Below are 10,323 nucleotides of genomic sequence, written 5' to 3' on the forward strand. Positions count from 1 at the left end.
TATAAGGATGGCTGTGGAGTAGTATCTTCTATTCTTAGCAGGGTAATGGAGAGGTTGATTTTGCAGGTTCTGTAGTCAGCCAGCCTGGCTTCCAATCCTGGCCTTACTACTCTAGTAGCCCTTTCTGCACCTCAGTTTCCTCATCTGGTAAAATGGGAGTGGTAATATGTCCATCAAATAGAGGTTTTGTCAGGACTGAATGAGATAATCATCTGAAGCACTTTGCACAGTGTCTGGCACTGGCAAGACCTCAAACATGGCAATCTTTTTTTTTTTTTAAATCATCATTTGCTTTCTAGTGTTTAAATTGCAATCATGACTAAGTGATCAGAAGAGATTGTGCAACTCAGAAATGCAATCTGAGGGGAAGAGAAAGCCAGTGAGTGACCCAAGTATGTGGAAAGTTCTCAAGAAATTCAGGTTCTTCATGATGAGGTAGTGTCCCCAATAGAGTGATAAAGGAAGAAGACAGTGTGGGCTGAGCTCAGTTGTGGAATTTTATTTCAATTCTGTATCTAGCAATTACAGCCTTCCAGGCCCATGCTAAGCTAGGGTATAAAGAAAGATTAAGCAAGTCTCTCTCTAGGAGCCTACAATCTTTAGAAGGAATTAGATAAGTACGCAAATGGTTATAATGCATGATGCAATACAGTCCGGGGAGAAATGAACAAAAAAGATGCCATGGGCATTATAAAAAAGAATGGGGGAAAATATGTAGGTTTTTTTTTCACTAAGATTCTGCAAGTTTTCTTAGAATAGGTAACTTTTGAGGTAGGCATTGAATATTGTAAAGGTTTTGGTTAAGCAGATGTAATTGGACTGGGGAGAAATTCCAGGTGAAGAAAAGAGGAGAGAAGAGAAGAGAAGGGTGCACCCAAGAATACCTGGGGCTTCCAACGTGGTGAGGAGTCATGGACACAGGCCATTAAGGGAGGCTTGGCTGTATTAAGGGAGGCTTGGCTGTATTTGGAAAGCCTTTAAATGATATGGTGAGAAGGCTGCTTCAATTTCATAAGCAGCAGGCAGCTTTTAAAGAGGAGTGTCTTGATTCGATCTGTAGCATGCCTTAGATAATCACTTTGAGATCTTGTTAAAACCCATATTCCTGTCCCCCTCTCCCAGAGATTCTGATTCAGTAGGTTTAGGGTGGAGCCCCAGAATTTGCATTTCCAACAATGTCACATGTTACACTGATGCTGTGGGTTCACAAAATACATCACAAATAGCACTGCCTTCCCAAAGTTTTGTTTGCATGTCCCATTAGCAGAAGAATTTTGAGTGTGTATCCTCACTATATGTATTTTTACTCATTTGTAAGTTACAGACAAACTACCATGTCAATATCTATTATGTATATCATAAAACCTATACCAATTTTAACCCTAAAGGCTGAGCTGGCTGGGTGTGGTGGTTCATGCCTATAATCCCAGCACTTTGGGAGGCCGAGGCGGGCTGATCATGAGGTCAAGAGAACGAGACCATCCTGGCCACCACGGTGAAACCCTGTCTCTACTAAAAATACAAAAATTAGCTGGGTGTGGTGTCATGCACCTGTAATCTCAGCTACTTGGGAGGCTGAGGCAGGAGAATTGCTGGAACCTGGGAGGCAGAGGTTGCAGTGAGCCGAGATCGTGCCACTGCACTCCAGCCTGGTGACAGAGTGAGACTCAGTCTCAAAAAAAAAAAAAAAAAAAAAAAAAGCTACGCTAATGATAATCATAGCTTTATTTTTATTTAAATTATTAATAGTACAGAAGTTTTTGCTCTCACTAAAATTATAATTATATTTGAGTATGCATCACTATTTTACAAACTTTTGTTAAAAAAATTCTTTAGCTTTCGTTAAAACATTCAAATATGTTTCTCAATTCAGCTTTTCAGCACTTTGTTGTAATGGTTTTTGCAACTAAAAAACATGTCTCACAAAGACGCATAAATCCAAATGGAAGAATTTCCTTACTGGCTGTTTTAAGTAATTCCCATTCACCAAATTTGAAAATGCTTATGTTAAAATTTGGCTAGTAGATTTACATCTTCTTTGATGTCAATCAGTAGTTCTTACAGACAATTAGGCAATATTACTGTTGTTTTATTGTTATCAAAATGGGTTCAAATTCCACTGAAATTTTTTGTTTAGAATAATTTTAAACTGGTTTAATAATTTTAAACTGGTTTAAAAATCTTGCTTCCAACTTTTTAGAATGTACTAATAGGAGGTTTAAAAAAATTGATGATGATTGCATTTATCTTGTTTTTGCATCTAAATCACATCTGTAGTCCCAGCTACTCGGGAGGCTGAGGCAGGAGAATGGCGTGAACCCGGGAGATGGAGTTTGCAGTGAGCTGAGATCACGCCACTGCACTCCAGCCTGGGCGACAGAGCGAGACTCCGTCTCAAAAAAAAAAAAAAAAAAAAAAAAAAATTTTCTAGTTCATTATTGAAACATTAACTTTCACCTTGAAGGGATAAGTTTTTTTTATTTTTTATTTTTGCCATACCAATAGCTGTTTTTAATTTTTTAGAGGAAATACTATAATTAAAAGAGTTCCAAAAAATTTTAACAGTTCCAGCAATGATTATTTCTAAAATGTAAAGATTTGAAACATAATTTATACAAAGCTAAAAACCAGAAGGATTCATTCTTGCTTTTTCCTTTTTTTAAAAATCCAGACAATTTGTTACAAGACAGTTCAGCATGTGATAGCAGCTGCAGCCTCAGTCACCCTCGGAATTGCAGTCCCTCCCCATGGGGACAGAGCGCCGCACTGAGGACAGCAACATGTGTTCAATCGGCTTCTTAGGGTTTTCCTCCGGGTCCATCTTAATTGCTCCAGGTTCAGACAGTTTCCGCTCCAACTTATCTCTTGTCAGGTGCATGCCACCAAACACCAGAGGACCGATAAACTGAGCCTTGGTATCTCCTTCCAAGAAAACAAATATCGTGGGCAGATACCTATCAGGATAATTGGGTATGCAGGTTGTTGAAATGGCTTTGATAAATTTGACATCAGGAAACTTCCTGGCAAGTCTGCTGAGGTGCTGGTTTATCAGGGCACTGAGGGGAATTCCTTGTTGGTAAAGGTGCAAGATGACCCAGAAACCCTCACTGGCTTTGGTAGCTTCTTGAACATAATCCTTCCCTGAGATCTCCAAAACTTCTCCAAATGTATTCTTCACTTTAGATGCTTTCCACTCAACTAGTCTCTGCCGTGTGTACATTTCAATAGCACGTTCATCCTCCTCATTAAACTCGTCTTCATGATCTTCCAGCTCTTTCAAAGCCCTATGTTTATATGTTGTCACCACTGACTGCTGGAGGATGCGCTGCTCCTCTTCCACCTCCTTTTCCCGTTCTTTCAGACTTCCCCTGGGGGGCAAGATACCCTTTTTGGTAAGATGTCATTCCACTCAGTGTCTGTGTTGGGGTCCTGCATCTTGTTTCCAATCGCTCAAGCCAGTTGCTCCACCATGTTTATTAATATTAAAAAAATACTTGAGAGGTAGCATGCATGCTATGGATAGCCCCCTTATCATCACAGACAAGGTTAGCATATTTGGAACATTTGTCTATTTTGTAAATATATGTTTTTAGTTCTAAGTTTTAATACTTTGCCACAAGCAAACCTCTGTGCTGTAGAAAATACATCCATAAGTAAATATAAATTGACAGGTTTATTCTCTCAATTTATTTTAAACAATTAAATTAACTATATTTTAAAGTTTTTTTAAACATAAAATTAACTAAACTGATGACATCTTGCAGTATTTTGTGCACTTCTGGCTCCAATTCCTTAGCTGCAAATGCTTGCCTGTATATAGCAGGATGTCACATGTGATCAGTCTCAGGAAACTTAGCCAAATCCTTTTAAAATTTTGGTCAAGGGAGTCACTCTGTTACTTACACAGCTTTACTGTTAAAGAAGTTATTTACTCCTGGGAATACATCTTATCTGCATATTTTACCTTTGGCGGTTTGAAAAAAGTGCAGTTCTTCATACATTTTATTATTGAAACACAACCTAGTGAAAATCATATGCTGAGACTTGGTAAAAAAGAAATATTTGGACCCATTCAAATTACATAACAAACTTTGTAAAACAGTAGAATTTGTCCAAATTCTTGATTAAAAATAAAATCTCAGGAATGGTTTCTATAAATCTTATGAAAATGGATTCCAATTCCACTGAACTTCCTTGTTTGAAAGATTTTAAACTGGTTAAAAAAATCCTGTATTTGTTGACAAAGTTGTCCATTTTAGTTTGTACCAAATTATTTTGCATGTATTATTTTAACATTCACCAAAGCAAAAAATTAGAATTTCATAATAAAATGTAGCCTTTTGATTTTCACTGTTTCATTTTAACATTCACCAAAGCAAAAAATTAGAATTTCATAATAAAATGTAGCCTTATGATTTTCACTGTTAAAAGGAAACTTTACGGTTGGGCGCAGTGGCTCATGCCTGTAATCCCAGCACTTTGGGAGGCTGAGGTGGGCAGATCACCTGAGGTCAGAAGTTTGAGACCAGCCTGGCCAACACGGTGAAACCCCGTCTCTACTTAAAAAAAGCACAAAAGTTAGCCGGGCGTGGTGGCAGGTGCCTGTAATCCCAGCTACTCAGGAGGCTGAGGTAGAATTGCTTGAACCTGGGAGGCGGAGGTTGCAGTCAGCCGAGATCGCGCCATTGCACTCCAGCCTGGGGTACAAGAGCGAGACTTTGTCTGGAAAAAAAAAAAAAAAAAAAAAAGGAAACTTTACATGTTTAGTGAAAGCTTTTAAAGTAAAGGGTTGAGTTTTACTTAATTTAAACATCTTTGAAAAATTGCACAGGCTTGTGTCTATGTTTTAGAGTATATTATTTCTCTTTTTTCTTATTTTTGAAGTAGTTTGTTAATTGTGATTGGTTCATGTTATCATTACCATTATTTTAAAGCACAGTTCTGTATATGCATACTATAATCATTAACCAATATGTCAAGATGCAATATACACATAGGATGAAACTGTTAATGAAAATATATCTAAATCTATATTTTAAATGGTTTTCTAGATAATTTTGAATTTTTAAGGCCAATTTCTTATTACTGATTTTATCTTATAGTGTGTTTGATCAAGAGTTTATACTAGGGGTAGTAAATAGATTCAATAAACAATACAGTTTTCCAGAAACAACCAAGAAATAAAATACATGTCTGATCTCAAGGAGCTTTAAATTACATAAAGAGACAGGATGTATTCTCATGAAGCCATTCCAGGAGAGTTACAAAGCCATGGATTTCGGATTTGCGCAGGCCTGTAAACTGAGGAGTATGAGGAAGGAGGTAGGCTTGCTTTTCCCATGGAATCACTTGCTCCTTGATGAATAAAGTTGTGCCAGACTGATTCATTTCTGTTGACTAAGTCAGCTTCATCCAGCCTAATAACTCAGAGGAGAATATAGTAAGACCCAAACACTTTAATATGAGTGAGTTTTAAGGCATTTTATAATTTTCAGGGTTTTTGTGAGGATCAAATGCCTACCACATTGTCTGGCATATTGTATGTGCTCAGCAATTAGTACTTATTATTGACCGGATTAGCAAGAGGGGTTTGGATGTGGCAGGGAACAGCCTTGTGTGTATCTCTGAGGAGGTGTGTGGTAGAGAAAGGGCTAAAACATTCTGAATCTATTTTAGGATATTATGCAGTTCTGTGAGAATGGGTAAAATGCATAAAGTGTACTCTTAAGGGTGTATGCGCACTATCTAGGGGGATTGAAAAGAAATGACTGTTATGGAAGGAAATACTTATGTCACTAGGGAGCCTAATTAGGGAAAGTGGGTTTTAAGAGGAGTTGAACTTTGAGTTGAGAGATAACCAATGAAGTTAGGTGAAATTTAGGAGAGTGAGAAGATCAGGAAATATTCCATGTGGAAACATTGACATAAAAAAGTAGATCATGAATAAAAACCTGAACTCCTTAAGTTTCCGTTTTTTTGAATGTAAAATGGTGCATAATTCCACACAGGCAAACAAAATTCTCATTTATTCATTGTCTAAACACACACACACATATTTAGAGACAGGGTCTACCTCTGTCACCAAGGCTAGAGTGCAGTCACGTGAACACACACACACACACACACATATTTAGAGACAGGGTCTCCCTCTGTCACCAAGGCTAGAGTGCAGTCACATGATCATAGCTCACTACAACCTCGAACTCCCGGGCTCAAGTGATCCTCCCATCTCAGCCTCCTGAGTAACTAAGACTACAGGTGCATGCCACTCTGCCCAGCTAATTAAAAATAATTTTTTTGGTAGAGATGAGGTCTCGCTATGTTTCTCAGGCTGGTCTCAAACTTCTGGCCTCTAGCAAGCCCCCTGCCTCTGCTTCTCAAGGTGCTGGGATTACTGGTGTGAGCCACCGTGCCTGACCCTAAACCCATATTTATTAAATGCCCACTATGTGTAAGTCACCGTTACAGGCATTGGAAAACAGCAGTGAGCAAAAGAAATAGTCTCTGCTGTCATGGAGTTTACATTCTACTGGTGGCAATAGACACAAAGATAAGTAATAAACAGAGAAGAGAAATAAAGCAGGATCAGGGTTTTGAGTATAGCCCGATTGTGTGTGTGCGTGTGTAAGCATATCTTAGATTCCCTAAAACACAGAGCCCGAGATACACCTTATGTCCTAAAAATCTTAGGAGATGCGGTTCCAGGGCAGCAAAGGTAGGGGAAAAGGGAACATAAAGCAGTGAAATCAGAGAAGCAAATAAAAGGTGGCGCATTTGGTCACAGCCCCAGAAGGAATAGTTGGCTGCTTTGTCACTAAGGACATTTCCAGAGAGGCTATATGGAGCTTTATGCTTTAAAACTGTCTGCTGGAGGGAGGAAAGGAGAGAAGTTTATGTTGCTTTCTTCCCACCTTTTGTTTCTCACCAATCAAAGCTTCCCTAACACGATGTTCCACTTCTGGTTTTTGTTATCTGGTCTCTCTGGGAAGCTACTGGGGAGGCCAGAACCTTCATGGGCCAAGTTGGTTTGGACCTGGACTCAGGAGCTATAGAGGGCTGACTCTCTCTGCACGGGGAAAGCCGACTCAGCCAGCAGAGCTAAGAGATGAGCAGATGAAGGTGTCAACCAGGGATTTGATCACAAGAATTGCAGAGCTTTAATTGCATTTGGTGGAGCTACTCCATCTAGGAAGTAGGACAAATGGCTGATGTCTGGGAACAGGTAGGACAAATGAATCTGAGGAGGCACATAAATTGGATCTGGTGTATAAACTCTTTTCTATGGTGGTCAGACCTCTTGGATAAGGTGCTACTTGAGCAGAGTTCTGAAGTAAGTGAGAAGGCCAACCAAATGGATATCTGGCAGAAATTTATTCTTGGCAGAGGGTATCTCAAGTGCAAAGAGCGTGAGGAAAGAATAGGAGGTGGTATCATAGAGTATTTGAGGAGCAGAAAGAAAGCCAGTGTGGCTAGATTGGAATCAATTAGGGAAAGGGTGACAGAAGATGAGGTCAGAAAGGCAATGGGGTCCTAGCCCATGAAGGGCTTTCGGGGCCATGATAAGGTCTTTGGCTTTTTATTCATAGTGAGGTGGAAGCCACTGGAGATGTTGAAGCAGAAGAATGACATGGTATGACTTTTTTTTTTTTTTTTTTTTTGATGGAGTCTCTCTCTTTTTGTCACTGAGGCTGGAGTGCAGTGGGGTGATCTCAGTTCACTGCAACCTCTGCCTCCCAGGTTCAAGCGATTCTCCTGCCTCAGCCTCCTGAATAACTGGGATTACAGGCACCTGCCATCCATGATGGGCTAATTTTTGTGTTTTTACAAGAGATGGGGTTCTACCGTGTTGATCAGGCTGGCCCGAAACTCCTGACCTTAAGCAGTCCACCCACCTCGGCCTCCCAGAGTGCCAGGATTAGAGGCGTGAGCCACTGCATCCGGCTCTGACTTCGGTTTTTAAAGGAACATTCTGGCTTTTGGTAGAGGATAGTTTATGGAGGAGTAAAGGGGAAAGGTGGGAGACCAGCTTGAAGACTCTAGGATCAGATGGCGGCTGTTGAGATAGGGAGACAATGGATTCTGGTTATATTAAACTAGGGCTGTTGGTGTGAAAGAAAGAGAGAACTTATGGATGATTTCAAGAGTCTTGGCCTGATCAACTTGAAGTAAAGGAATGAGTCTCACTAAGGCCAAGTTCATTTCCTTTGATAGGAACTTATCTATTTTGCCAATAAGAAGCTGTCGCTGAGCAGGATCTTCCCTTGTAAAATATTCTGAGTTGAAGTCACACATAATGCATAATATGTTCAATTAATTTATGTTTTAGATCCACTGGGTATAAGTCAATTGAAATGTAAAATTTTCATTATGTGTTAAATCTAGTTATAGTATCTCTGTCAAAGAAAAAGGCAGAATTTAGCCCTAAAAGTAATAAATTGCCTAAGCGGTGGCAATTAGTGTGTGTGGTGGTTGTGTGTGTGTGTGTGTGTGTGTGTGTGTGTGTGTGTTGGTTGAGGGATGATGAAATGAATTTATTTTTAGTAGCCCTACAATGAAAGGGAGGCAGGAACTCCCATACAATATTTTAGATTGCTTAAGATGTTGTCATGCCAGTTTTCATTGTTATTGATGCTAAACACTCTAAGAATATCTCTGGCTCATACAAAAGGTCCTGAATATTTCAATGATATGTGAAACAAAAAGGCTTCCTAGATGTCTGTGAAACCACACTGATGGCTTCAACGAATGCAGTGGTAAGCATTTATTACAGCACCTGGAATGCAGTTACCTGGTTGCTTTTTGTTCCATTAACAAGTTGTGAAAAAGTCTTGATGGAGCTTTTAGCTGTAAAACATCTTAGAGCGTAATCTGTTTTCAGAAGATTAATTCCATCTGAAATAGAGAAGCAAATGATAAACAGCTTAAAAGACACCAGAGAAATAGATCGTGTTACAGTTGAGGACAAAAATATTATTCCACATTTAAGAAAATTTTTAGCAAGAGAAAAAAAAATCTGAAAAGAACCATGAGTTTAGCTGTGCTTATTGCAAGAAATTAGTTCGGATATTTTTGCAAAGACGTGTTAAAGGGGAACGAATAATTAGGACTTTTCTCAGCTGAAAAAAAAAGAAAAGACGTGGAAAAGGTTATTTTAAAAACATTTTTGGTTTATGTAATTATTCGAAAGCTCCCCTTAGACCCTAAAAACAAAAACAATCCTCCAAACTTTAAATTTATGATTTATTTATTTACTTATTTTTCAATCTGAACTTTCTGAAAAGAGTGACTGCATACTCGAGTGAATCCTGATGTCTAGTCAAGAACAATACAGATGAGACTTCGCTGGCAGAAGTTCTGCTTGGGACAGACAAATACTTTAGTGATAAGGAGATAAATAATTCGATGTGTTCTCTGAATCTGCAGGGAATATGGTTAGATTACAAAATTTTATTTGTTTTTTTTTTAATAACAGAGGTCAATGCGCATTGTTGTCAGCAACATCAGTAAGAAGGAAGTACCACATCAGCTGTAACCTACTACAGCTGAACAGGAGAAACTGATCCAGGTTTTAGTGCAGCTCAGGGCATGCTGTGAATGATTAGCAAATGTGGATACCCAGTATGCCTTGTGGAAAGACACACTTGATGATAAATAACACTCTTTAGAGTTGTAGACAGACAGGCTCAGGGAGAGGTACGCTGTTCACCCAAAGGGTAGTAGCATATGACATTTACCCCCGCAAGGAGATGTTGCAGATGGGAAATATTATCAATTCCAGAGGAATTTTTAGATACATTTATAGATGATACACATGGATGTCTGAGAGCTTCTGGGACATTCCAGCATCTTTGGACTTTCACTTAATTCACTAGTCATCCTTTGATAGTGAACCTGATGTGCCATTAGTGAGGCCTTAATGTAATATCGTTTATGTTCTAATTTTAGGAAAACCTGATATAATGAAGTAGTCATAAATTTATTTTTGCAGGGGATTAGGCTAGGCAATGATAAATGAGAAATGAAGGGCATTTTCTTATACAGATTGCTATTATCTGGTAAATAATAATAGTAATTATTATGTTTCCCTAGGCGACATAAGTCCTGGTTGAAATGACATGACATTAACAGTAACAACACATATTTCTTTGGTTTTCCTTTCATCTGTAATTGCAAGACCTTTACTTCTGGAAAAGGTCCTGCATTTATTGTTGAGAGTCCCACATAGTTTCTGATGAGTACCACATATGGCCCCCATATTCTTACCATTTCTTCCGTTGCCTCCTTCTGCTTAGGCCTCCACCCCTCTGACATTTCACTGGGCCC

At 39.0% G+C, this 10,323-nt stretch overlaps 1 pseudogene; it reads right to left on the reverse strand.

The window, feature by feature from the left end:
- Window positions 1-2,716: 2,716 nt before the first annotated feature.
- On the reverse strand, window positions 2,717-3,435 carry LOC101139515 (phosducin-like protein 3; annotated as a pseudogene).
- Window positions 3,436-10,323: the final 6,888 nt, after the last annotated feature.

This window comes from Gorilla gorilla, chromosome 2 (assembly GCF_029281585.2).
Source record: "Gorilla gorilla gorilla isolate KB3781 chromosome 2, NHGRI_mGorGor1-v2.1_pri, whole genome shotgun sequence".
NCBI lineage: Eukaryota > Metazoa > Chordata > Mammalia > Primates > Hominidae > Gorilla > Gorilla gorilla.